Source organism: Balaenoptera borealis, assembly GCF_965194805.1.
Source record: "Balaenoptera borealis genome assembly, chromosome: 16".
Taxonomy (NCBI): Eukaryota; Metazoa; Chordata; class Mammalia; order Artiodactyla; family Balaenopteridae; genus Balaenoptera; species Balaenoptera borealis.
In genome coordinates, this window is record NC_138872.1 from 27,591,497 (window position 1) to 27,618,631 (window position 27,135).

The 27,135-nt window shown below is 39.0% G+C and overlaps 1 long non-coding RNA gene across 1 annotated transcript in view; it reads left to right on the forward strand.

Moving 5' to 3' along the window:
- LOC309613941 overlaps positions 1-27,135 on the forward strand; it is a 211,744-nt gene that overhangs the window by 25,236 nt on the left and 159,373 nt on the right. The gene's annotated exons all lie outside the window — the stretch shown is intronic.

A 27,135-nucleotide genomic window follows, 5' to 3' on the forward strand; every position in this document is an offset into this window, starting at 1 on the left:
GAACTGCTATCAGCATTATGGAACAAGGAATTTATTATAAGGATGAGATTCTATTCAATTGTGGGAGGAGCTGGGGAAGTAAAGATCTTTCTGGGTGGTAGTGGGGTCACTGAAGGAGCTGGTGTAGAAGTCCGTGAAAGATTGTTTGCTCTTCAAAACTACTGCCTGTTTGAGTTCATAGAGAAGTGTTTAGTGGAGGGTCTGGGCCCTGGTCCCTTGGTCAACAGGGCTGACAGTTGGGAAGGAGAGCAGACACGCAGCAGAGAACAGCAAGGATAGACTGAAACCCGCAGACACCCCTCACCACCTCTAACCAATGACAACCTTCAGAGCACAAGAATGCTGCTTCATGTTCACCTCTCCGATCTCCTGCAAAAAAAAAAAAAAAGAAAAAGAAAAGAGTTTGTGGCAAAGCTTAACTCAATTCCATACAGGGAAAGGAATTGTAAAATGTAATTTCATCCTAGCTTGGGCTGTCTGAGTACCTGTCAGGCTGTGCTACAAAAACATCACCAAATGCATATGTTCAAACTCATTGAATTGTATACATTCAATATATGCAGTTTTCTGTCTACTCAACAAAGCTGTAAAAAAATTGCAAAATGCAATTTTCTATTCTGGTGGCTAGGGAATGGGGCAGAAATGTATCTGTTGGATTCTTTCCTCCCTGAGAGAAGAGACTCTACTGTCTAAAATGTCTGGAGAGGGGACTTTCCTGGTGGTCCAGTGGGTAAGACTCTGTGATCCCAGTGCAGGGGCCCCAGGTTTGATCCCTGCTCGGGGAACTAGATCCCACATGCTGCAACTAAGAGTTGGCGTGCTGCAACTATGAGCCCGCATACCACAACTAAAAGATGCCACATGCCTCAACGAAGACCCGGTGAAGCCAAAGTAAATAAATAAATAAAATAAACATAAAAAAAAAAAGCCTGGATATATATAGGATTTTGGTGTGGAGGGTGGGGGAGGGAGAGCTGAAAATACACAGTCCTGACTCTGTGACTAACTTTCTGTGTCATCTTGGGAGAATCACTTTTTTTTTCTGGGCCTCAGTCTCTTCAATCAGTTATTTGGGGCAGATCGGCAGTAGGGAATCATCATGTATACTTCTCTAGATCCTGAAATGACATAAAAAGTAAGAGAATGCAGGAATCTATGTTTTAAACACCCAAACAGGGCAAGGTAATTGGGTTTGCACCTGAGGGTAGTCTGGGTTGCCTTCATCAGTCTCCAAGTCTCTGAAAGTGTTAGGTCAGAGGTCTTTTCCCTTGACCCCAACTCCCAAATACACTGTGTGGCTCTTGCAAAAACCACAGTCTGCCTCTGGGCCTGCTTCTTGCATAGTCAATGTACTACTTTAGCTCTGGTTTTGAAGCCTTTGTTAGCCTCCTGAGGACCCCAAAATAGGTGTAACCACAATGAGCATCTTAGTCACAGAGGACAAGGGAGGAGGGGAAGGCTCTACCACGTGTGTTCCCCTAGGCACACCTCCGACATCATAGCCTGTCCGCGGTGAGTCAGGAGGACCAACTTCCCAATCTAACCAGGAATCGAAGAAAAACAAATTCAAATGACAGTGAGGTATCATTTCTCCAAATTGGCAAGAATTCTATCTTATTAATAATTCCAGAATTTTCTACGATATAGGGAAAGAGTAATATCTTGATCATGAAAATGCAAACTGGTGCAACTATTTTTTTTTTTTTTCCAAGAATCACAACTTTTATTTTTACTTTAATGTATGCTCCAGCATATATACTTAATAGATTATGATTGCTAATAATACAATAAATAACAAACTGATATTGAACAAAAAATATTTATCATAGGTTATATAGTAACTACATGTGAAAGCTGGAAGTGACATTAAGAATCATCTTGTTTATCTTTTTTATTTTTATAAAAGAGAATGTTGAAGTACTGTATTTAATAATTTATTTATTTAAAGCACATGAGGGAAGCTAGTAGAATTACACATTCATAAGGTTCTTATACTGTTTATGAAGTCGTGTTATAGTATCTGATGGTAGACTGTGATAATATAAGGATGAATACTGTAACCTCTTGAGTAATCACTAAAAAAACTAGGAGATATAAATGTCAACAGAGAAGAAAAAATGGAATATTAAAAAAAATATTCAGGGCTTCCCTGGTGGTGCAGTGGTCAAGAATCCACCTGCCAATGCAGGAGACACGGGTCCGAGCCCTGGTCCGGGAAGATCCCATATGCCGCAGAGCAACCAAGCCCGTGCGCCACAACCACTGAGCCTGCACTCTAGAGCCCGCGAGTCACAACTACTGAGCCCATGTGACGCAACCACCAAAGCCCATGCGCCTAGAGCCTGTGCTCCGCAACACGAGAAGCCACCGCAATGAGAAGCCCACGCACCGCAACGAAGAGCAGCCCCCGCTCACCGTAACCAGAGAAAGCCCGCGTGCGGCAACAAAGACCCAAAACACAGCCAAAAAAAAAAAAAAATTTCAGCTGAGCTTCCGGCTTTCAGTAATGGTAGAGTAGTTTGGTTATATTAGCCCTCCTGCAAATAATGATTATATCGTTAGTCCAAAACTGTGCTTCCCTGAAACAAAAAACCCCACACTCTTTGAAAGTACTGGTGAGTGGTGAAAAGCAGGCAAAAACTGGAGGGAAATTAATGCCTGGAAGACAGAAACTATACTGGGTGAGATTTGTGTATATCTGGCTCGTCTCCGAGGGCACTCCACAATTTTTGGGTGTGGCAAACTGGTGCAACTTTTTTGGGAGCGTGTTTGCCAATACCAAAATCCTTAAAACATGCATGCCCTGCAATCCAGCAACTTCACTTCCGGGACTGGGCAGTGGCCATCTGCATGCTCAGCAGTGGTTTGCCTTTCTTCTAGTGACGGCCCCTTGATTTTCCTTTAGGGAACCACCTCTCCTTCACTCTCATGTTCAGGCAGGGCTTCTAACCTTGCCTTTGGACATTCCATTCTCCACTGATCAGAATCATCATTTAAAAATATAAATTAGATAATGTTGGTTTATCTGATGACTCTCCTTTGTAATTTAGGATAAAATTCAAACTCTTCTCGCTGGCTTACCTGATCCAGTTGCTGTGTACCTCTCTGGCTTTTTCTCATACAAATTCCCACTCACTCCCTACTCTTCAGCCATGCTGGCCTTTATTCTTTCCATTGAACACACTAAACCTGTTTGTGCTTGCTATTCCCTTCAGCTGAAATAGTCTTCCTGATTTTCTTGTGATTGGCTCCTTTGTTCCACTCATGTCACTCTATTTTGAATTTATCGAGCCCCTACTGTATACTAGTCCAGGATCATGAACTTTTAAGTCCGATAGACTTAGGTTGAGTCCCTGACCTTCAAATTGTAAGCTTTCTGATATTGTATAAATAACTTAACCTCTATGGACTTAAGGTTTTCACAGATAAAAAGAGATCTTAATGTTATCTAGCTCACTGAATTGTTAAAAAGATTAAATACATAAAGTTAAACGACTAAATACATAAAGTTAAATACATAAAGTTAAATAAAGTTAAATACATAAAGTTTTAAAGATTAAATACATAAAGTTAAATGATTAAATACATAAAGTTCTTAGGACAATACTTGAAAAAGAGTAACTTCTCAATTGTTAATGATCATTACACTATCACATATCATAATCACTTAATTAACCCCAAAATGTAGAGAAAGCAGCATCTAATAACAATGCCTGGGGCTTCATCTGGAAAGACTCGAAGCTTTTCCACTCATGTCTGGCACCTGAAGGCTAGCCTCACCTGGGAATGTCAACCAAAGCATCTATGTGATCATTCCATATGATTGGGCTTCATTGAAGTCCTACATGGGACCTCAGGGGTCCAAGAGTAAGTGCTCCAGCAAACTGGCAGTAGGTTTTATGGCCTTTTATAACTGAGACTTGGAAGCATCACTTTTGCAGAAATATATATATGTCCAGATTCAAGGAGATGGAAATTTCTTCTCTTGATGGCAGGCATTTCAAAAAACTTTCAATTATATTTTAAAAGCAACTTATGCACGTTAGACTTTCAAGTGGAGATGTCAAGTTAGAAACATTATGAGTCAAAAGAGATTGGAGAAGAGCTTAAGGCTATCAGGACAACTTTTGGAGTTTTCAGGGTGTGGATAGTATTTAAAACCATGAGACTGGGTAAGATCCTGTACATGTGACAACATGAAACAGCTCTAGCAAATGGGATGTGAGCAGAAGTGATGCGTGCAAATTCCTGGTCATAGCCTGAAAAAAAGCATCTGCTTGCCCTACATTTTTCTTTTTCCCTTTCTCATTGTTTGGGAAATGGAGCAAACTAGAATAGCCACTTTTAAAAAAGGGATGAAAGCTACCTGTTGAGAATTATAAGCCATCTCACTAACCCCAGGCCACTTACCTCTAAACTGTCATGTGAGAGGAAAGTATATTTTACTTTTATTGAAGCCATTGTGTCTTGATATTTCTTTATTATAGCAACTTAACTCACACGCTACTTGGTTTTTTTTTTTTAACTTTTCTTTTTTTTAAAAACTTAATAGCTACTTTATTTATTTATTTATTTATTTATTCATTTATTTTTGGCTGTGTTGGGTCTTCGTTTCGTGCGAGGGCTTTCTCTAGTTGCGGCAAGCGGGGGCCACTCTTCATCGCGGTGCGTGGGCCTTTCACTATCACGGCCCCTCCCATTGCAGGGCACAGGCTCCAGACGTGCAGGCTCAGTAGTTGTGGCTCATGGGCCCAGTTGCTCCGCGGCATGTGGGATCTTCCCAGACCAGGGCTCGAACCCGTGTCCCCTGCATTAGCAGGCAGATTCTCAACCACTGTGCCACCAGGGAAGCCCCAGCTACTTGGTTTTAATAACGTTAAGTGGTGCAGGGAGAAGAAAAGAAAGCTAAATTTTGGGGAATTTAATTGAAGACCCCCCTGCATAAATCTTGGACGCCAAAGAGCTATTACATCAGTGTGAAAGTGAATTAGAAATAATGGTGCACTCACTCTTGAAGGAATCACAGAAAAATGGCCTTTCTTGAGTCTTAGACTGGGTGACAGTGGGGGAGGACTTGTAAATGCAATTAAGCCCTTATTATATTTACAAGTCCTCCCCTATGGTGGGAGGCATGGGGGTGCAGACAAAATTCACACTACCTAAGTGATTTTCTAATTCTCAATTAAGAAATTACCTGATGTGTCTGGGTAGAAGAAAACACAGAAACTTCAAAAGAACCCTTGTCAGCTCAGGCTACAAAGATTTCCCATAGATAAAAGTTCCAAGATGATCTCATAGTCAAAAATCACAAAACATAAAGAAACAAGGCAGTTTCAAATTCATTAGGAGATTAGAAGTCAGCAGCAACTGTATTAGGAGAATCAAACCCACAGAGACTTCAGATACTGGAATTATTAAAACCATGATATAAAATAAATATAGTTATTATACCTAAAGAAATAAACCCAGGGAATTAAAATATGAGTACAGATCATGAGACTGTAAGAATGACCAAATGAATTGAAAAAGAAATAGAACTTCTAGAAATGAGAAACTTGATTGAAATTAAAAACTCAGTAGAGACTACTATTTTTTAGACCATGGCAGTCTACATTATTTGGATCAAATCTCTTGCAAAATGACTAAAATACTGAGTAAAATACTTAAAAAATATTCCTAAGGCATCAAGGAGCTGACAAGATAGAAAAGAATTAAAAGGTCAAAATTGAAGGAAAAATGAGAACCCAGAAAGATGTCTAGAGCCCTTGTGTAGCTGAACCACACTGACTCCATTTTGTCGGCTCCGTCTTAGGCCCACAGTCAGATCCCCTCCCCTTTCTGCATGACTGAACTTTAGCCTACTCACAAGGAACGTGACCAAGCCAGATAAATTTCCTATCACCTTTACCTTACTTTTATCTTATATGAAGACTGGAAGAATACCTTTTGCTGACACAGATGGTTAAGGGTCATGAGATGCCCGCCTGGAGAGGTGGGGGAGGAAAGATCCCTGGCTCCTGTGGGGCTCCTCTTGGTGCGGAAGTACTTCTCCTTAGTAGTCAGATTCTATTTTTAGCTTTGGCTCCTTTAAGTTCCCCTATACCCCTTTTGGCCGTGTGGAGTGCAGCTGTGAATGCCTCGGATAGTTGTCTTCTGGATCCTGCCCGTATATAAGTAACTCACAATAAACCTCATAATTGCACTTTATGGAGTTGCCTGCTTTGTTTTTTGGTTTTAAAGTTCCTTCTCAGTTTGGAGGATAATATTCAATATCTCCACCTCCAAACAGCCCTGAAGCTGCTTTTGCCCTAAGGCCATCTGCAAACTTGTTGTTGTTGGTCTTGAGGTGAGAGAAAGATAATTCAAAGGCTAGGGCCCACTCAAGGAAAACTCAGCAAGAGAAACTCCTCCCATTAAGCTGGGACTACAAAGGTCTATACCCTTTGCAAAGGGTGAGCTATAAGTAAACCTGCCTTTCCCCCACTCAGATGTTTTCCTTGTTGCTAAACAGAGCAATAGAGAAAAGTCATTAGGATGCTGTAACAAGCTGATCTTCAAGTGTTTTTGTAGCTCAAATATTGCCTGAATTGTAAAATAAAGCAAAAACAAAAAACAAAAACCCCAAACCTTTAAGTTATGAATTTATTCTAAAGTGGTCCTAAACTGGTAATGTTCCAGGCATTTGGCAGAAGAAAATGCAAATGTTCTGAAGGAAGGCATCATCATATTAGATCCCAAAGAAATCACAAATAAAATTCAAAGATAATTTATGGTACATATTCAAAAATTACCAAGTGCAGAGAGAAACAAGGTACCATCAACAAGAACTATGAGAAACATACCTAGGGGTGGACATCAAGATGGCGGAGTAGGAGGATGTAGAGCTCACCTATCCCCACGAACACATCAAAAATACATCTACACATGGAGCAATTCTTACTGAAAATGGACTGGAGACTGGCAGGGAGACCCTTACACAATCAATGCTGTAAGAAAGTTCCACACAGAGTCGGGTAGGAAGGAAAAGAAGTAGTCAGGTTGGGACCTTTGCTCCTAGGAGGGGATAGAAAAGGAGGGGAATTACATAGGCCTAGAGATCCTCCCTTGGGAGTGAGTGGTTTGAACCACATATTGGGCGCCCTAGTTATGGGGTCCAACAATGGGAGGACGAGTCACCTTAGCTGGTTTGAAGACCAGTGGGACTGATAGTGGGGCTGTAAGAAAACTAGACATCATTTGTGAAGAACGCGCATACACTTGCTTACTCCTGAAACAAGGTGGAGGAAGCAGATTGAAACTGCCTGGAATTCTGACAGGTTTCCTGCCACCATGCCAGTGCTGAGTGTCCACTCCAGCCCCCCTTGCTCCATGGTGCAGTTCCCGTTAGGCTGAAGGCTGAGGAGAGTGCACAGTTGTGGAAGATGGAGATGGCTTTGACCGGGCATGGCATCTGAATGGGGTAAATGCAGTCATTACTGGTGTTCATGGGTGCAGCAGATTGGGAGTGGTCTGGCACTGTGCCTGGTGCCAGGAATGCCCCAGAGTGCACCCTGGCCCATGCTGAGTGCCCATTCTGGCCCCTCTTGATCCGCAGCCCAACTCCACACTAGGGCAAAGTCTGCTGTAGCCAAGGAGAGTGTGCAGTTGTGGGGGACAGAGCTGGCTCAGACCTGATCATCAGGTCTTCTGCTCCAGCAACTTGGGACCTGCCTCCACTCCTGATAGGGTGGTGTTGGCTACTGAGCAGAGGAGAAGCCCTGACTCACACCTGGCTCTGGCTCTAGCCCCTCCATCTCCAGTTCCACCTCCTACCGATATGATAGCTGCCAACACACCCTGGGGGAAGACGTGACTTGTGCTCACTTCAGATCCAGCTCTCCCACCAAAGCCATGGGGCACACACAAACGGTATAGTGATGCTCCCACAAAAGGACACCCCTTCAAGACTAGAGTAGGTAACAGTTTCATCTAATTTTATAGAGCAGAGAAAGTTAAGCAAAATGAGGAGACAGAGGAATTTTTTTCAAATGAAAGGACAACAACAAGAAAACCATAAAAAATAGCTAATGAAATAGAGATAGATAATTTACTTGATAAAGAGTTCAAAGCATAAGTAATAAGAATGCAAACTGAACTAGGGAAAAGAATAGATAAACACAGTGAGAATTTTAACAAGGAACTAGAAAATATAAAAAAGAACCAGTCAGAACTGACCAATACAATAACTGAAATTAAAAACACACTAGAAGGAATTAACAGCAGACTAGGTGATAGAGGAGAATGCATAAGCAATCCAGAAGATAGGATAATGGAAATCATCTAATCAGAACAGCAAAAAGAAAAACAAATAAAAAAATGAGAACAGTTTAAGGGACCTCTGAGACAACATCAAGCATACCAACATTTGCATTATTGTGGTCCCAGAAGGAGGAGAGAGAGAAAAGGGTCAAAAATGTATTTGATGGAATTATGGCTGAAAGCTTTCTGAACCTGAAGAAGGAAACAGATATCCAGGTACAGGAAGCAAAATGGGTCCCAAACAAGATGAACCCAAAGAGACCCATGCCAAGACATATCATAATTAAAATAACAAAACTGAAGATAAAGAGAGAATTCTAGAGACAGCAAGAGAAAAACAGAGTCACATGCATGGGAATCCCCACAAGGCTATCAGCTGATTTTTCTACAGAAACTTTGCAGGCCAGAAGGGAGTGGCATGATATATTTAAAATGCTGAAAGGAAAAAAACTACAACCTAGGATACACTACCCAGCATACAGAATTGAAGGAGAGATAAAGATCTTCTCAGACAAGCAAAAACGTAAAGAGTTCATCAATATTAAACCAACTCTAAAAGAAATGTTAAAGAGTCTTCTCTAAATAGAAAAGAAAAGGCTACAACAAGAAGTAAGAATCTATAGGAAATGAAAAATCCCACTAGTAAAGGCAAATATATAGTAAAGGCTCTGGATCAACCACCTAAATAAGACAGTACAAAGATTAAAAGATAAAAGTTGTAAAATCAACTATAACTATAATAAACAGTTAAGGGATAAACATGAAGATGTAAAACATAACACCAAAAACACAAAATGTGGAGGAGGGGAGTAATAAAAGGTAGATCTAACACAACATTGTAAAGCAATTATACTCCAATTAAAAAAAGGTAGGTCTTTTAGAATGTGTTTGAACTTAAATGATTAACATTTGAAACAAGTGGATATAGATTATAGGTCAACATATATGAACCCCATGGTAATTACAAGTCACCAACCTACAATAGATATACAAAAACTAGAGAGAAAGGGCACAAGCATACCATTAAAGAAAATCATCAAACCACCAGGGAAGAAACTAAAAGAATAAAAGAACAAAGAAGAACTACAAAAACAACCAGAAAAAAAGTGACAAAATGTCAATAAATACATACCTATCAATAATCACTTTAAATGTCGATGGACCAAATGCTTCAATCAAAAGACATAGGGTGGCTGATTAGATGAAAAAACAAGAACCATTTATATGCTGCTTGCAAGAGACCCACTTCAGAGTAAAGACACACACAGACTGAATTAGAATATTCTCTAACACCATACACAAAAATAAACTCAAAGTGGATTAAAGACCTAAATGTAAGACCAGATATTATGAAACTCTTAGAGGAAAACACAGGCAGAACACTCTTTGACATAAATCGCAGCAATATCTTTTGGATCCACCTCCTAGAGTAATGAAAATAAAAACAAAAATAAAAAAATGGGACCTAATTAAACGTAAAAGCTTTTGCACAGCAAAGGAAACCATAAACAAAATGCAAAGACAAACCTCAGAATGGGAGAAAATAGTTGCAGATGAAGCAACCAACAAGGGATTAATTTCCAAAATATACAAACAGCTTATGCAGCTCAATATCAAAAATACAAACAACCCAATCAAAAAATGGACAGAAGATCTAAATAGATATTTCTCCAAAAAAGACATTAATATGGGCATAAAGCACATGAAAAGATGTTCAACATAGCTAATTATTAGAGAAATACAAATCAAAACTACAATGAGGTATCACCTCACACTGGTCAGAATGGCCGTCATCAAACGTCTACAAACAATAAATGTTGGAGAGGGTGTGGAGAAAAGGGAACCCTCCTACACTGTTGGTGGGAATATAGATTGGTACATCCACTATGGAGAACAGTATGGAGGTTCCTTAAAAAATTAAAATAGAACTACCATATGATCCTGCAATCCCACTCCTGGGCATATATCTGGAGAAAACCATAATTTGAACAGATACAGGCACCCCAATGTTCACTGAAGCACTATTTAAAATAGCCAAGACATGGAAGCAACTGAAACGTCCATCGACAGAGGGATGGATAAAGAAGAAATGGTACATACATACAATGGAATATTACTCAGCCATAAAAAAGAACGAAATAATGTCATTTGCAGCAACTTGGGTGGACCTAGAGATTATTATACTAAGTGAAGGAATTCAGACAAAGACAAATATCATATGATATCACTTATATGTGGAATCTAAAAAGATTATACAAATGAACTTATTTACAAAACAGAAGCAGACTCACAGACTTCCGAAACAAACTTATGGTTACCAAAGGGGAAAGGTGGTGGGGGGAGAAGGGATAAATTAGGAGTTTGGGATTAACATATACACACTATTATATATAAAATAGATAATCAACAAAGACTTACTGTGTAGCACAGGGGACTGTACTCAATATTCTGTAATAACCTATATGGGGAAAGAATCTGAAAAAGAATAAGTATATGTATATGTATAACTGAACCACTTTGCTGTACACCTGAAACTAACCCAACCTTGTAAATCAACTATACCCCAATATAAAATTAAATTAAAAAAGACACACATGGGACTTCCCTGGTGGTCCAGTGGGTAGGACTCCATGCTCCCAATGCAGGGGGCCTGGGTTCGATCCCTGGTTGGGGAACTAGCTCCTGCATGCATGCTGCAACTCAGAGTTCACATACCTCAACTCAGAGTCTGCATGCCAAAAATAAGAAGTGCACATGCCACAACTAAGAAGTCCGCATGCTGCAACTAATGGATCCTGCAGGGGGCGGAGTCAAGATGGCATGCTAGGAGGACGTGGAATTCGCATCTCTGTACAACTATGGCACCTACCAGGCACCGGTGGGGGACCACGGACACCAAAGGGGATGGGAGGAACCCCCAGAGACCGGGTAGGACGTGGGGCTTGGGGGGAGGGAAGGGGGAGGAGAATGGAGGTGGTATGGGACTGGTGCCCCTGAGGGGTGGCTGGGGGAAGGGAAGGGATCCCATGCCTGAAGGGGGAAATTGGGGAACCATTCGGAGGGCACAGGATCAAAAGGGAGGGTGGCCAGGTTTCCCCTGCCCACTTGGGCCCCCAGGAACCTGCTGAGATCCTGGGCCTGATCTTCTGCCCACCAAGGCCCCCTCCAGCTGCCTGGGTTCTGAAGAAGTGGGAGGGAGGGAAGGGAGAGCAAAAGAAAAGGCCAGACCTCTGGGACCGACACCCCTGAGGGGTGGCTGTGGGAGGGGAGGAGTTCCTACACCCAGCGGGACCCACCCATGGTTAGGGGTCCAGCAGTGATGGGGAGACCTTGGGGGAGACAGTGGGGGAGGGACATGGAGGAATGGCAGGGAATGCGGCCAGTGCCTTCCCTGTCCACTTAGGCATGGGAGAGCCTGTTGGGCTCCCGGGCCTAGTCCTCTGCCCTCGGAGCCTCCCTCCTGCCACACAGAACCCAAGCCCCGCCCCTACACCCCCACTCAGGGTCCTACCTCTACACTGAGACTCCCTCCAACGTGCTGGGTGTAAACCCCACCCACACCCTCACTCAGGGCCCCACCTCCAAACTCTGGAACTCCACACTCCAGAGGCCCTCCTTTCCACGTGCTGTCTCTCCCCTTCTGCGCAGGTCCTAGACAGAGGCCCCGGCCCACGTTTGAAAGTCACCCCGCCTAGGCCCCGCCCCCAGAGCCTTTTCTGCCTACGTGGTCCTGAACCTAGGCCCTGCCCCACCCTAAACCCCACCCCTGCCTAAGTTTCACCCCACCTAAACTCCGCCTCCATAGCCAAGGCTTTTTTTTTCCTTTTTCCTCTTTTAGATTGGGGTTCTGTTTTACCTTGTTGACTCATTGTTGTTGCTTCTTTTATATTTTCATTTTTCCTGATAAATATTTTACTTTTCTAATTTTATTTTATTCTTTATACTTTGTTATTGTTCTCTCCTTTTGGCTTGTTCTCCCCCCCACCCTTTTTTTTGTTTTTTCTGTTGTGGTTTTATTTTACCTTGTTGCAGTTGTTTCAAATATAGTTTTATTTTTCTTAATATATTTTTTATCTTTCTAATTTTTTTTTATTCTTTGATATTGTACTGTTCCTTTTTTTCTTCTTTCTTTCTTTCTTTTTTTTTTTTTTTTTTGTACTGTGCCATGAAACTTGTGGAATATTGGTTCCCAGGCCAGAGGTCGGGCCTGGGCTCCTGTGGTGGGAGCTCTGAGTCCAAACCACTGGACTAACAGAGAACCTCAGACCCCAGGGAATATTAATTGGAGTAAGGCCTCCCAGAGATCCTCATTTCAGCACCAAGACCCGGCTCTATCCAACTGCCTGCAAACTCCAGTGCTGCATGTCTCAGGCAAAAAATCCAGTAAGACAGGAATGCAGCACCACTCATCAAAAAAAAAAAAAAAAAAGAAATGACAAAAAAATATGTTACAGACACAAGAGCAAGGTAAAAACCTACAAGACCAAATAAATGAAGATGAAATAGGCAACTTACCTGAAAAAGAATTCAGAGTAATGATAGTAAAGATGATCCAAAATCTTAGAAACAGAATGGAGAAAATACAAGAAACATTTAAGAAGGATCTAGAAGAACTAAAGAGCAAACAAACAGTGATGAACAACACAATTACTGAAATGAAAAATACTCTAGAAGGAATCAATAGCAGAATAACTTAGGCAGAAGAACGGATAAGTGAGCTGGAAGATAAAATGGTGGAAATAACTGCTAGGGAGCAGATAAAGAAAAAAGAATGAAAAGAATTGAGGACAGTCTCAGAGACCTCCGGGACAACATTAAACACACCAACATTCGAATTATAGGGGTCCCAGAAGAAGAAGAGAAAAAGAAAGGGTCTGAGAAAATATTTGAAGAGATTATAGTCATAAACTTTCCTAACATGATAAAAGAAATACTAAATCAAGTCCATGAAGCACAGAGAGTACCATACAGGATAAACCCAAAGAGAAACACGCCAAGACACATATTAATCAAACTATCAAAAATTAAATACAAAGAAAAAGCATTAAAAGCAGCAAGGGAAAAGCAACAAATAACAAATAAGGGAATCCCCATAAGGTTAACAGCTGATCTTTCAGCAGAAAACCTGCAAGCCAGAAGGGAGTGGCAGGACATATTTGAAGTGGTGAAAGGGAAAAACCTACAGATAAGATTACTCTACCCAGTAAGGATCTCATTGAGATTCAATGGAGAAATTAAAACCTTTACAGATAAGCAAAATCTAAGAGAATTCAGCACCACCAAACCAGCTTTACAACAAATGCTAAAGGAACTTCTCTAGGCAGGAAACACAAGAGAAGGAAAAGACCTACAAAAACAAACCCAAAAGAATGAAGAAAATGGTAATAGGAACATACATATTGATAATTACCTTAAATGTAAATAGATTAAATGCTCCAACCAAAAGACACAGACTGGCTGAATGGATACAAAAACAAGACCCATATATATGCTGTCTACAGGAGACCCACTTCAGACCTAGGGACACATACAGACTGAAGGTGAGGGGATGGAAAAAGATATTCCATGCAAATGGAAATCAAAAGAAAGCTAGAGTAGCAATTCTCATATCAGACAAAATAGACTTTAAAATAAAGACTACTACAGAGACAAAGAAGGACACTACATAATGCTCAAGGGATCAATCCAAGAAGAAGATATCACAATTGTAAGTATTTATGCACCCAACATAGGAGCACCTCAATACATAAGGCAAATGCTAACAGCCATAAAAGGGGAAATCGACAGTAACACAATCATAGTAGCAGACTTTAACACCCCACTTTCACCAATGGATAGATCATCCAAAATGAAAATAAATAAGGAAACACAAGCTCTAAATGACACATTAAACAAGATGGACTTAATTGATATTTGTAGGACATTCCATCAAAAAACAACAGAATACACTTTCTTCTAAAGTGCTCGTGGAACATTCTCCAGGATAGATCATATCTTGGGTCAAAAATAAAGCCTTGGTAAATTTAAGAAAATTGAATTCGTATCAAGTATCTTTTCCGACCACAACGTTATGAGACTAGATATCAGTTACAGGAAAAAATATGTAAAAAATACAAAAACATGGAGGTGAAACAATACGCTACTAAATACCCAAGAGATCACTGAAGAAATCAAAGAGGAAATCAAAAACTACCTAGAAACAAGTGACAATGAAAACATGACGACCCAAAACCTATGGAATGCAGTAGAAACAGTTCTAAGAGGGAAGTTTATAGCAGTACAATCCTACCTCGATAAACAAGAAACATCTGAAATAAACAACCTAACCTTACAACTAAAGCAATTAGAGAAAGAAGAACAAAAAAACCCCAAAGTTAGCAGAAGGAAAGAATTCATAAAGATCAGACCAGAAATAAATGAAAAGGAAATGAAGGAAACAATAGCAAAGATCAATAAAACTAAAAGCTGGTTCTTTGAGAAGATAAACAAAATTGATAAACTATTAGCCAGACTCATCAAAAGAAAAAAAAAAGGGAGAAGACTCAAATCAACAGAATTAGAAATGAAAAAGGAGAAGAAAAAACTGACACTGCAGAAGTACAAAGGACCATGAGAGATTACTAAAGGCAACTATATGCCAATAACATGGACAACCTGGAAGAAATGGACAAATTCTTAGAAAAGCACAACCTTCTGAGACTGAACCAGGAAGAAATAGAAAATATAAACAGACCAATCACAAGAACTGAAATTGAGACTGTGATTAAACATATTCCAACAAACAAAAGCCCAGGACCAGATGGCTTCACAGGTGAATTCTATCAAACATTTAGAGAAGAGCTAACACCTGTCCTTCTCAAACTCTTCCAAAATATAGCAGAGGGAGGAACACTCCTGAACTCATTCTATGAGGCCACCATCACCCTGATACCAAAACCAGACAAAGATGTCACAAAGAAAGAAAACTACAGGCCAATATCTCCGATGAACATAGATGCAAAATCCTCAACAAAATCCTAGCAAACAAAATCCTACAGCACATTAAAAGGATCATACACCATGATCAAGTGGGGTTTATCCCAGAAATGCAAGGATTCTTCAGTATATGCAAATCAATCAATGTGATACACAATATTAACAAATTGAAGGATAAAAACCAAATGATAATATCAATAGAAGCAGAAAAAGCTTTTGACAAAATTCAACACCAATTTATGTTAAAAACTCTCCAGAAGGTAGGCAGAGGGAACTTACCATATATGACAAACCCACAGCCAACATTGTTCTCAGTGGTGAAAAACTGAAACCATTTCTTCTAAGATCAGGAAAAAGAAAGGGTTGCCCACTCTCTCCACTATTATTCAACATAGTTTTGGAAGTTTTAGCCATAGCAATCAGAGAAGAAAAAGAAATGAAAGGAATCCAAACTGGAAAAGAAGTAAAACTGTCACTGTTTGCAGATGACGTGATACTAGACATAGACAATTCTAAAGATGTTACCAGAAAACTACTAGAGCTAAATAATGAATTTGATAAAGTAGCCGGATACAAAATGAATGCACAGAAATCTCTTGCACTCCTATACACTAATGATGAAAAATCTGAAAGAGAAATTAAGGAAAAACTCCCATTTACCATTCCAACAAAAAGAGTAAAATACATAGGAATACACCTACCTAAGGAGACAAAAGACCTGTATGCAGAAAACTACAAGACTGTGAGGAAAGAAATTAAAGATTATACAAACAGATGGAGAGATATACCATGTTCTTGGATTGGAAGAATCAATATTGTGAAAATGACTATACTACCCAAAGCAATCTACAGAGTCAATGCAATCCCTATCAAACTACCAATGGCATATTTCACAGAACTAGAACAAAAAAGTTCACAATTTTTATGGAAACACATTAGACCCTGAATAGCCAAAGCAATCTTGAGAAAGAAAAACAGAGCTGGAAGAATCAGGCTCCCTGACTTCAGACTATATTACAAAGCTACAGTAATCAAGACAGTATGGTACTGGCACAAAAACAGAAATACAGATCAATGGAACAGCATAGAAAGCCCAGAGATAAACCCACACACATATGGGAACCTTATCTTTGATAAAGGAGGCAAGAGTATACAATGGAGAAAAGACAGCCTCTTCAATAAGTGGTGCTGGGAAAACTGGACAGTCACATGTAAAAGAATGAAATTAGAACACTTCCTAACACCATACACAAAAATAAACTCAAAATGGACTAAAGACCTAAATGTAGGGCAGACACTATAAAACTCTTAGAGGAAAACATAGGCAGAACACTCTATGACATAAATCACAGCAAGAACCTTTTTGACCCCCCTCCTAGAGAAATGGAAATAAAAACAAAAATAAACAAATGGGACCTAATGAAACTTAAAAGCTTTGCATAGTAAAGGAAGCCATAAACAAGATGAAAAGACAACACTCAGAATGGGAGAAAATATTTGCAAATGAAGCCACCGACAAAGAATTAATCTCCAAAATATACAAGCAGCTCATGCGGTCAATATCAAAAAGCAAACAACCCAATCCAAAAATGGGCAGAAGACCTAAACAGACATTTCTCCAAAGAAGATATACAGATTGCCAACAAACACATGAAAAGAGGCCCAACATCACTAATCATTAGAGAAATGCAAATCAAAACTACAATGAGGTATCTCCTCACACCAGTCAGAATGGCCATCATCAAAAAATCTACAAACAATAAATGCTGGAGAAGGTGTGAAGAAAAGGGAACCCTCTTGCACTGTTGGTGGGAATGTAAACTGATACAGCCACTATGGAGAACAGTATGGAGGTTCCTTAAAAAAATAAAAATAGAACTACCATATGATGCAACAATCCCACTACTGGGCATATAACCTGAGAAAACCATAATTCAAGAAGAGTCAGGTACCATAATGTTCATTGCAGCACTATTTACAATAGTCAGGACGTGGAAGCAATCTAAGTGTCTGTCGACAGATGAATGGATAAAGAAGATGTGGCACATCTTCACAATGGAATGGAATATTACTCAGCCATAAAAAGAAACTAAATTGTGTTATTTGAGTGAGGTGGATGAACCTAGAGTCTGTCATACAGAGTGAAGTAAGTCAGAAAGAGAAAAACAAATACCATATGCTAATGCATATACAAGGAATCTAAAAAAAAAAAAAAGGTTCTGATGAACGTAGAGGCAGGACAGGAATAAAGACATAGACGTAGAGAGTAGAGAATGGACTTGAGGACACGGGGAGGGCGAAGGGTAAGCTGGGACGAAGTGAGAGAGTAACACTGACATATATACACTACCAAATGTAAAATAGATAGCTAGTGAAAGCAGCTGTATAGCACTGGAAGATCAGCTCGGTGCTTTGTGACCACCTAGAGGGGTGGGATAAGGAGAGTGGGAGGGAGACAGAAGAGGCAGGGGATATGGGGATATACGTATGCATATAGCTGATTCACTTTTTTATACAGCAGAAACTAACACAATGTTGTAAAGCAATTATACTCCAATAAAGATGTTAAAAAAAAAAAAAAGGATCCGGCATGCCACAATGAAGATCCTGTGTACTGCAACTAAGACCTGGGGCACCCAAAATGAATGAATGAATTAATGAATAAATAAGTAAATAAATAAACAAACAAATAAATAAATATTTTAAAAAAAGACCCACACAGACTGAAAGTGAGTGGATGAAAACATGTTTCATGAAAATGGAAACTAGAAGGAAACTGGGATAACAATACTCATATCATACAAAATAGACTTTGAAATAAAGTCTACAACAAAGGACAAAGAAGGGCATTATATAATGATAAAAGTATTAGTATAAGAAGAGGGTATAACATTTGTTAAGATATATGCACCTAATGTAAGAGCACTGAAATATATGAAGGAAATATTAGCACACATAAAGGGAGAAATTGACAATTACACAAGAATAGTAGGGGACTTTAACACCCTACTTCTGGGACTTCCCTGGTGGTCCAGTTGTTGAGACTCCAAGCTTCCACTGCAGAGGGTGTGGGTTTGATCCCTGGTGGGGGAAGTTCCATATGCCATGCAGTGCAGCAAACAAAAAAACAAAACAAAGAAATAAACTCTCCACTTACATCAACGGACAGATCATCCAGATAGAAAATCAATAGGAAACAGCAGTCTTTTTATTTTTTTAACATCTTTGTTGGAGTATAATTGTTTTACAATGTTGTGTTAGTTTCTGCTCTATAACAAAGTGAATCAGCTACATGTATACATATATCCCCATATCCCCTCCCTCTCACATCTCCCTCCTACCCTCCCTATCCCACCCCTTTAAGTGGCCACAAAACACCGAGCTGATCTCCCTGTGCTATGCAGCTGCTTCCCACTAGCTATCTATTTTACATTTGGTAGTGTATATATGTCAATGCCACTCTCTCACTTGGTCCCAGCTTATCCTTCTCCTTCTCTGGGTCCTCAAGTACATTCTCTACATTTGCATCTTTATTCCTCTCCTGCCCCTAGGTTCATTAGAACATTTTTTTTTTTTTTTAGATTCCATATATATGTGTTAGCATACGGTATTTTTTTTTCTCTTTCTGACTTACTTCACTCTGTATGACCAACTCTAGGTCCATCCACCTCACTACAAATAACTCAGTTTCGTTTCTTTTTATGGCTGAGTAATATTCCATTCCATTGTGAAGACGTGCCACGGCTTCTTTATCCATTCATCTGTCTATGGACACTTAGGTTGCTTCCATGTCCTGGCTATTGTAAATAGTGCTGCAATGAACATTGTGGTACCTGACTCTTTTTGAATTATGTTTTTTTCAGGGTATATGCCCAGTAGTGGGATTGTTGCATCATATGGTAGTTCTATTTTTATTTTTTTAAGGAACCTCCATACTGTTCTCCATAGTGGCTGTATCAGTTTACAGTTTCCACCAACAGTGCAAGAGGGTTCCTTTTTCTCCACACTCTCTCCAGCATTTATTGTTTGAAGATTTTTTCATGATGGCTATTCTGACTAGTGTGAGGTGATACCTCATTGTAGCTTTGATTTGCATTTCTCTAATGATTAATGATGTTGGGCCTCTTTTCATGTGTTTGTTGGCAATCTGTATATCTTCTTTGGAGAAATGTCTGTTTAGGTCTTCTGCCCATTTTTGGATTGGGTTGTTTGTGTTTTTGGTATTGAGGTGCATGTGCTACTTGTATATTTGGAAATTAATGTTTTGTCAGTTGCTTTATTTGCAAATATTTTCTCCCATTCTGAGTGTTGTCTTCTCATCTTGTTTATGGTTTCCTTTGCTGTGCAAAAGCTTTTAAGTTTCATTAGGTCCCTTTTGTTTATTTTTGTTTTTATTTCCATTTCTCTAGGAGGGGGGTCAAAAAGGATCCTGCTGTGATTTATGTCATAGAGTGTTCTGCCTATGTTTTTCTCTAAGAATTTTATAGTGTATGGTGTTACATTTAGGTCTTTAATCCATTTTGAGTTTATTTTTGTGCATGGTGTTAGGAAATGTTCTGATTTCATTCTTGTACATGTAGCTGTCCAGTTTTCCCAGCACCATTTATTGAAGAGGCTGTCTTTTCTCCATTGTATACCCTTGCCTCCTTTATCAAAGATAAGGTTCCCATATGTGTGTGAATTTATCTCTGGGCTTTCTATCCTGTTCCATTGATCTATATTTCTGTTTCTGTGCCAGTACCATACTGTCTTGATTACTGTAGGATTGTAGTATAGTGTGAAGTCAGGGAGCCTGATTCCTCCAGTTCCATTTTTCTTTTCAAGATTGTTTTGGCTATTCGGGGTCTTTTGTGTTTCCATACAAATTGTGAATTTTTTTGTTCTAGTTCTGTGAAAAATGCCATTGGTAGTTTGATAGGGATTGCATTGACCCTGTAGATTGCTTTGAGTAGTATAGTCATTTTTACAATATTGATTCTTCCAATCCGAGAACGTGATAGATCTCTCCATCTGTTTGTATCGTCTTTAATGTCTTTCATCAGTGTCTTATTGTTTTCTGCATACAGGTCTTTTGCCTCCTTAGGTAGGTTTATTCCTAAATATTTTATTCTTTTTGTTGCAATGGTAAATGGGAGTGCTTCCTTAATTTCTCTTTCAGATTTTTCATCATTAGTGTATAGGAATGCAAGAGATTTCTATGCATTAATTTTGTGTCCTGCTACTTTACCAAATTCATTGATTAGCTCTAGTAGTTTTCTGGTAACATTCTGGGAACCGGCAGTCTTAAATGACACATTAAACCTGTTGAAATTAATACATATCTACAAAACATTCTGTCGCAAACCAGCAGAATACACATACTTTTTAAGTCCATATGAAAAACTCTCAGGATAGATCACATGCTAGGCTATAAAACAAGTCTCATCAAATTTAAGAGGATAGAAGTTATGTCAAACTTTTTTCTGACACAATCTTATGAAACTAGAAATCAATTACAAGAAGAAAAATGGGAAAAGAACAAACACGTGGAGACTAGACAACATGCTTAAAAAATCAGCAGGTCAATGAAGAAATAAAAGAGGAAATTAGAAAATACTTTGAGACAAATGAAAATAAAACACAACTTTTCAAAATCTACAGGGAGCAGCAAAAGCAGTCTAAGAGGGAAATTTCTAACAAAACAGGCCTACATCAAGAAACAAGAAAAAAATCTCGATGAATGGCCTAAACTACCATCTAAACAAATTAGAAAAGGAAAGGCAAACAAAACCGAAATCAGCAGATGGAAGGAAATAATACAGATCAGAGAGGATATAAATAAAATAGAGACCCAAAAATGATAGAAAATATCAATGAAATTAAGATCTTATTCTTTGTAGTTCTATTAGTTTTTGCTTCACATATTTTGAAGATATATTTTATGGTGCATAATGTTTAGTATTTTACATTCTTTTGATGAATTGACTCCTTTATCATTATGAAAATATTAGTAAGGATAGAGATAGTCAAAATCACTATCAACCAACTTGACCTAATTAACATCAGGTTAGATTTGGGTATTTTATTTTATTTAAAAAAATTTTTTTTGGAGTATAGTTGATGATTTGGGTATTTTTTTATACCTCTACTTAACATGTTTAATCTTTCCTCTATCTTCATGAAAATATAGAATACAGTTATAACAATTTTATTATCATTTCTAATTCTGTTATCTGTATTATTTCTAGGTCTGTTTCTATTGGTTGATATTTTTCCTCTTTAAGGGTTAGAGTTTTCTGCTTCTTTATGTCCCTGGTAATTTTTGATTGGATGCTAGACACTGTGTTTTTTACTTTTTGGGTCAGGGATATTTTTGTATTATTACAAATATTTCTGAACTTTATTCTGGGATGCAGTTAAGTTGTATGATTTTGGATTTTTAAAACGTATATTTTAGTGTAGGGTTAAATTTCTCTCAGCACTAAGACAAAACCCTTCTGAATACTCTATCTGATATTCTGTAAATCATAAGGTTTGCCATTCTGGTGATTTGGAGCCAGAATGATTTCTAGCCCTATGTGAATTCCAAGGGTTGTTACCTTTTAAATGGCCCAGGCTTGGGTGGTTTTCTAACACACATACTCTGGTAATTATTGAGCTGAAGACTTGAGGATCCTTGGCCGGTGTCTGGAGATTTCTCTCTGGACACCTCTCTCCTGTCTAGTGTTCTGTCCTGAAAACTCTATCTGCTTTGATCTCACTGGATTCCCCATTTTTTCTTTTCAACATTGGGAGACATCAGGCACCACCTGTCTTCCTTTCTCCCTGTGTCATGGTTTGGAATTTCTCTCAAGGCAGTAAGGTGGAGCAATCTTGGGGCTCACCTTGTTTATCTATCACATCTTAAGTATCACTGTCTTTTGTTACCCAGTGTTCAATGTTTCAAAAGCTATTGATTCATATAATTTGTCTGGTTGTTTAATTGTTTCAGGTGGGAGAGTCAATATAGTTCCTGTTGCTCCATCTTGGTCAGAAGTGCAAGTTCTACCAAACACTTATTATTTTATGGAAAAAGTAATAAAAAATAATAACAAAAATTTGTTTACACAATTTATCCCAGGAAGAATAAAAAGGGAGTATTTCCTTATCCATTGTTTTTTGGGGGGGCTAGCATAACTTGACTCAAAGCCTGAAGAGGACTGGATTAGGAGGGCTAATCTCACTTAGGAACATAAATGTGCAAATCATTTGAATTTTTCCCCTCTAGTTTCTGAGAAATTTTAAACAAATTTATCTTCCAACTTTTTTATTAATTTTTTTTCCATTTTATGCTATCATATTTTTAATTTCTGAGAGTGTGTGATGTGAGAACATGGCTTGATTATTTTGCATGTAGCTGTCCAGTTTCCCCAACACCAGTTATTGAAGAGACTGTCTTTTATCCATTGTATATCCTTGTCTCTTCTGTTGTAGATTAATTGACCATATAAGCATGAGTTTATTTCTGGGCTCTCTATTCTGTTCCATTGATCTATGTGTCTGTTTTTGTGCCCATACCATATGGTTTTGATTACTGTAGCTTTGTAGTATAGTTTGAAATCAGAGAGCATGATTCCCATAGTTTTGCTCTTTTTTCTCAAGATTGCTTTGGCTATTTGGGGTCATTTTTGTTTCCATACAAATTTAAAAATTATTTTTTGTAGTTCTGTGAAACATGCCATCTTTTTTTTTTTTTTTGATAGATAAGAAGTGGATTTATTTAGAGAGAAACACTCCACAGACAGAGTGTGGGCCAACTCTGAAGGCGAGAGTGGCCTTGGGAGAAAAACACTCCACAGACAGAGTGTGGGCCATCTCAGAAGGTGATAAAGGCTGCCATTGGTGTTTTGATAGCAATTACATTGAATCTGTATATTGCCTTGGGTAACATGGTCATTCAACAATATTAATTCTTCTAATTCATGAGAATGATATCTCTTTCTATTTGTTTGTGTCATCTTCAATTTCTTTCATCAATGTCTTACAGTTTTCAGAATATAAGTCATAATAGGAATTTAAAAAAAAACACCTGTTGTGGGTTGAATTGTGTCCCCTCACCAAAATATTCAAATTCTAACCCCAAGTACCTGAGAATGTGACTTAACTGGAAATAGGGTCTTACCATGTAAGAACAGGGTCTCCTATGTTCACTTATTAGTATACCACGGATCTCACTCCTGAAACAACCTGGTGTGGTGAAACCCATTCAAGGATCCTGGAGAGAGCTTAAGCCTTTGTAATAACCAGAGCAAATATTTGTGCATTGACTCTACAAGGAGCAGGCCCAAAGTGGGACTGTTGTTTGCAAGTACCAAATAACATATAAAATATATGTACCTAGGGAAGAGGCCTATGACCCCAGTGTGTAAAGAGAGTTGGAACCTGATGAGGGCAGCAGTAGGAATCCTTAGGTGTAAACTCAATCAGCCTGGCCTGTGTTGGTGGTGAAAACTTGGAGTTCTGCAGCATTCCATTTTCTGTGCATTTTCAGCATCCAGAGAATCATAGCATATAAGGATTGGGTTGATCTCTATAGCCCATTTGTTCCAATCTGCTCATTGGTGAGATTAAAGTCCAGGGAGGGAAAGTGACTCTCCTAAAGTCACATAGCAAGTGAGTGGCACAGCCAGCACATGTTGCTGAATATTTTCAACTCTTCCCTCTCTCACCCTCAATGCCAAAATCCTTCCTGAAACTGAGCATTTCAGGCAGTTGGGTCTCTTGTCTTAGAGAGAAAAGATTAGATAGACATATTCTTCCTAAGGTCTGAATGAATGTTTTCCCTTCTCTACTCCTCCACTCCCAAACTGGAAAATTACATTTGAAGAAAGGAGTTTGCTCAACTTACATTAAAACCACGATAATGGTGTATCTCTAGAACAGATAGTGTAGGACTTTATAGAGCATAATAAAGACTATATATATATTTTTCAATGTGTAACATGGAGTCTTGGAGGATTTTAGATTGAGTTATAACAAGGGCTGACATTTATTTTTAAAAATCCCTGTGGCTTATATGATTTCTCTCTGCTGTCTCTTAAAAGGTGGAAGTGGATAAAGGGAGGCATATCAGTTCAGAGTATGTGGTCCAACTCTGGATGCATGGGCGTTGGGATAGTAACTGAGAAGTCTGAGGGAGGCAGGCTGTTCCAGAGCCGATTGTACCCATGGGCAGCTGAGAGCACATGTATGTGACATGTGTCCTAGTTGATTACAGCGGGTCCAGAGCTCTTCTTCATTTGCGTATCTCCTCATCAGAACTGAGACTACTCCTTGGGGCTACCTAAAGTCATGAAGACTTTTTGCTAACTTTGGCTGCACTGGTGCTCTTTTCCCAGGTCATTCCAAGTAACCTAGACCTTTTCAGGGGAGAGATGGAGGGGTGGAGAGTGGGTCTTGGCTGGGACACTCCAGGGCTTGGGAGGCAGCAATGTGAAAAACCATTCATCTGGGAAAGAGGTTAACCCTCCAGAATTTTCCCTCAGTGCCCCCAAGTCCCCTCTCTTTGGTAGGCTCCAGGGGTCAAGGGCAGGAAGTCTGGTGTGTGAAGAGGAGTGGGGGAGGGCAGAGGAAGCAGGAAAGAAGGGAGGCAAAACTTTTCTCACAATGTCCCTGAACCCACTTGGATTTTGCACTATTCACACTTGCCTTAAGTGAGACAGAATCTCAATTACTGTTGCCTCTCTGTGCCAGCCCCTATATTGGAGCTATGGAAAAGTTTTAAGTAGAGACAGGCCCTCGTCAAACTTGCCCAGCCCAAGGTGCTAGCACCACTCCCTCCTTCTCATCTGACAGAAACTTCCACCCCCACCACCCTCCAGATATTTCTTTAACCTTTCCATAGTGTCAGAACGTGGGGGGATTGCTTGAGAACACTCTGGATTCACACCTGTGTCTGCTCATGGTGGACACATAAATGAAACACCATTCACCTGGGGAGGAGAGAAGAATCTCCAAATCCTGGGTCAGTTAGAACCTGCTCCATTGTTTGTTAGTTCTGTGAACCCCAACAAACCACTTGGCTGCTCTGAGTTCTAATTTACTCACTTCTCAGTTTGAAATAATATATGAGGTTTAGGGGTCAACACTGAATACACTGAAATTTTAGTGTGCAACAACTGTATCTTTTCTATTTTTTATAATTCATCTGAGCTTTCTCAGGAACTTTCATCCTGTTGGTGGGCAAGCTGGAGGTTGGAAAGGGCACAGGGGCTGTATGTAAACTCAGCAGATAATTTTATCCATCTTTTCTGGTTTGAAACAGTCTCTTAGATTAATTCATTCTGCTTTGGATAAATGTTTAGTCTTTCAGTGTTTCTCTTTTTACCCCTCCCTTTCTCCTTCCCATGATGGCAGCTGGATTTAGGGGCCAGTAGCTATGTCATTACTTAGTTAAACAATTCACTTATTCAATAAATATTGCTGAGTGCATTCCATGTGTCAGGCATTGTGATAGGTGCTGGAGGTAGAGCAGTGAACCAACCAACCAACCAACCAACCAAAATCCCTGTCCTCTTGAAGAGTACATTCTCTTGGGGGAGGCAATGAACAGAGTAAGCAAGGAAGGGAATAGCAAGTATCAGGGGAGGTGGATGTGCAATTTAAAAAGGGATGTAAGGGGATGCATCACTGAAACAAATTTGAACAAAGACTTGAAGGAAGTGAGGGGTGAGACATGCAGATATGTCGGGAAGAACGTTCATTTATTAGCTGAACTACTTATAAAAGAGATGCTTCCCTTCATCTACTATTTGGTTACTTTGGGGTTTAGAGAGTTCAAAGAGGAGAGGAAGGACAAATGCTTGACTCTATCTTTGCTTATCAGTTTGCAAAATACTGAATTCATTTTCTGTCAGCCTCTGAGTTTGAGTAATTTGTTTTTCCTAAATATTATTATTATTTTTCTAAATATTATTTTGAACTCATGGTTCTAAGCCACATGTCCAATCTATTGCAATTACTCCTACTGAAGCACAAATTTTCCTATTCTTGACCAATGGGAATCTCTTTAATTTAGCTCCTGGTATGACAGAATGTTTTTAGGCTCATCTTACAATGTCTTGCCCAAGAACTGGAATAAACCATATCACCAAAAGTCTTGGTTTCTTTCATCTTAGTGGGAAATGGTATTTAGTATGGGTGCTAGGAATACAAATTTCTATTGGTTGGTCAACACTTCTAGGCTTTTTCAGTGATAGAGCTGGAAAAAATTCTATCCATCCATCTGTCCATTCATCCATCTATCCATCCATCCACATATTTAGAAATAAAATATTGATATTTGTGGGTTTATACTGGTACTTCCAATTCAAATTCAGAACACAAATTCAGGACAATTTCTATATCACATCAGAATTTTAAAAAATAGAAGTATAGTTGATGTACAATATTATATAAGTTTCAGGTGTATGACATAGTGATTCACAATTTTTAAAGGCTATATTCCATTTAAAGTTATTATAAAATATTGACCATATTCCCTGTGCTGTACAATATAACACTGTAGCTTATTTATTTTATACATAATAGTTTGTGCCACTTAATTGCCTACCTATATCTTGCCCTCCTCAGGACCCTCTTCCCACTGGTAGTTTGTCCTCTATATCTGTGCATCAGTTTCTTTTTTGTTATATTCACTAGTTTGTTTTATTTTTTTAGATTTATTATTTCACTTAGCATAATACCCTCCAAGTCATTCCATGTTGTTGCAAATGACAAAATTCCACTCTTTTTTTGCGGCTGAGTAGTATTTCATTATTTATAAACACGACATCTTCTTTATACTCTCATATCTGTTGAAATCAGTATTCTTTTTCCTTGTACTGAGAATTCTGGTTCTCAAGG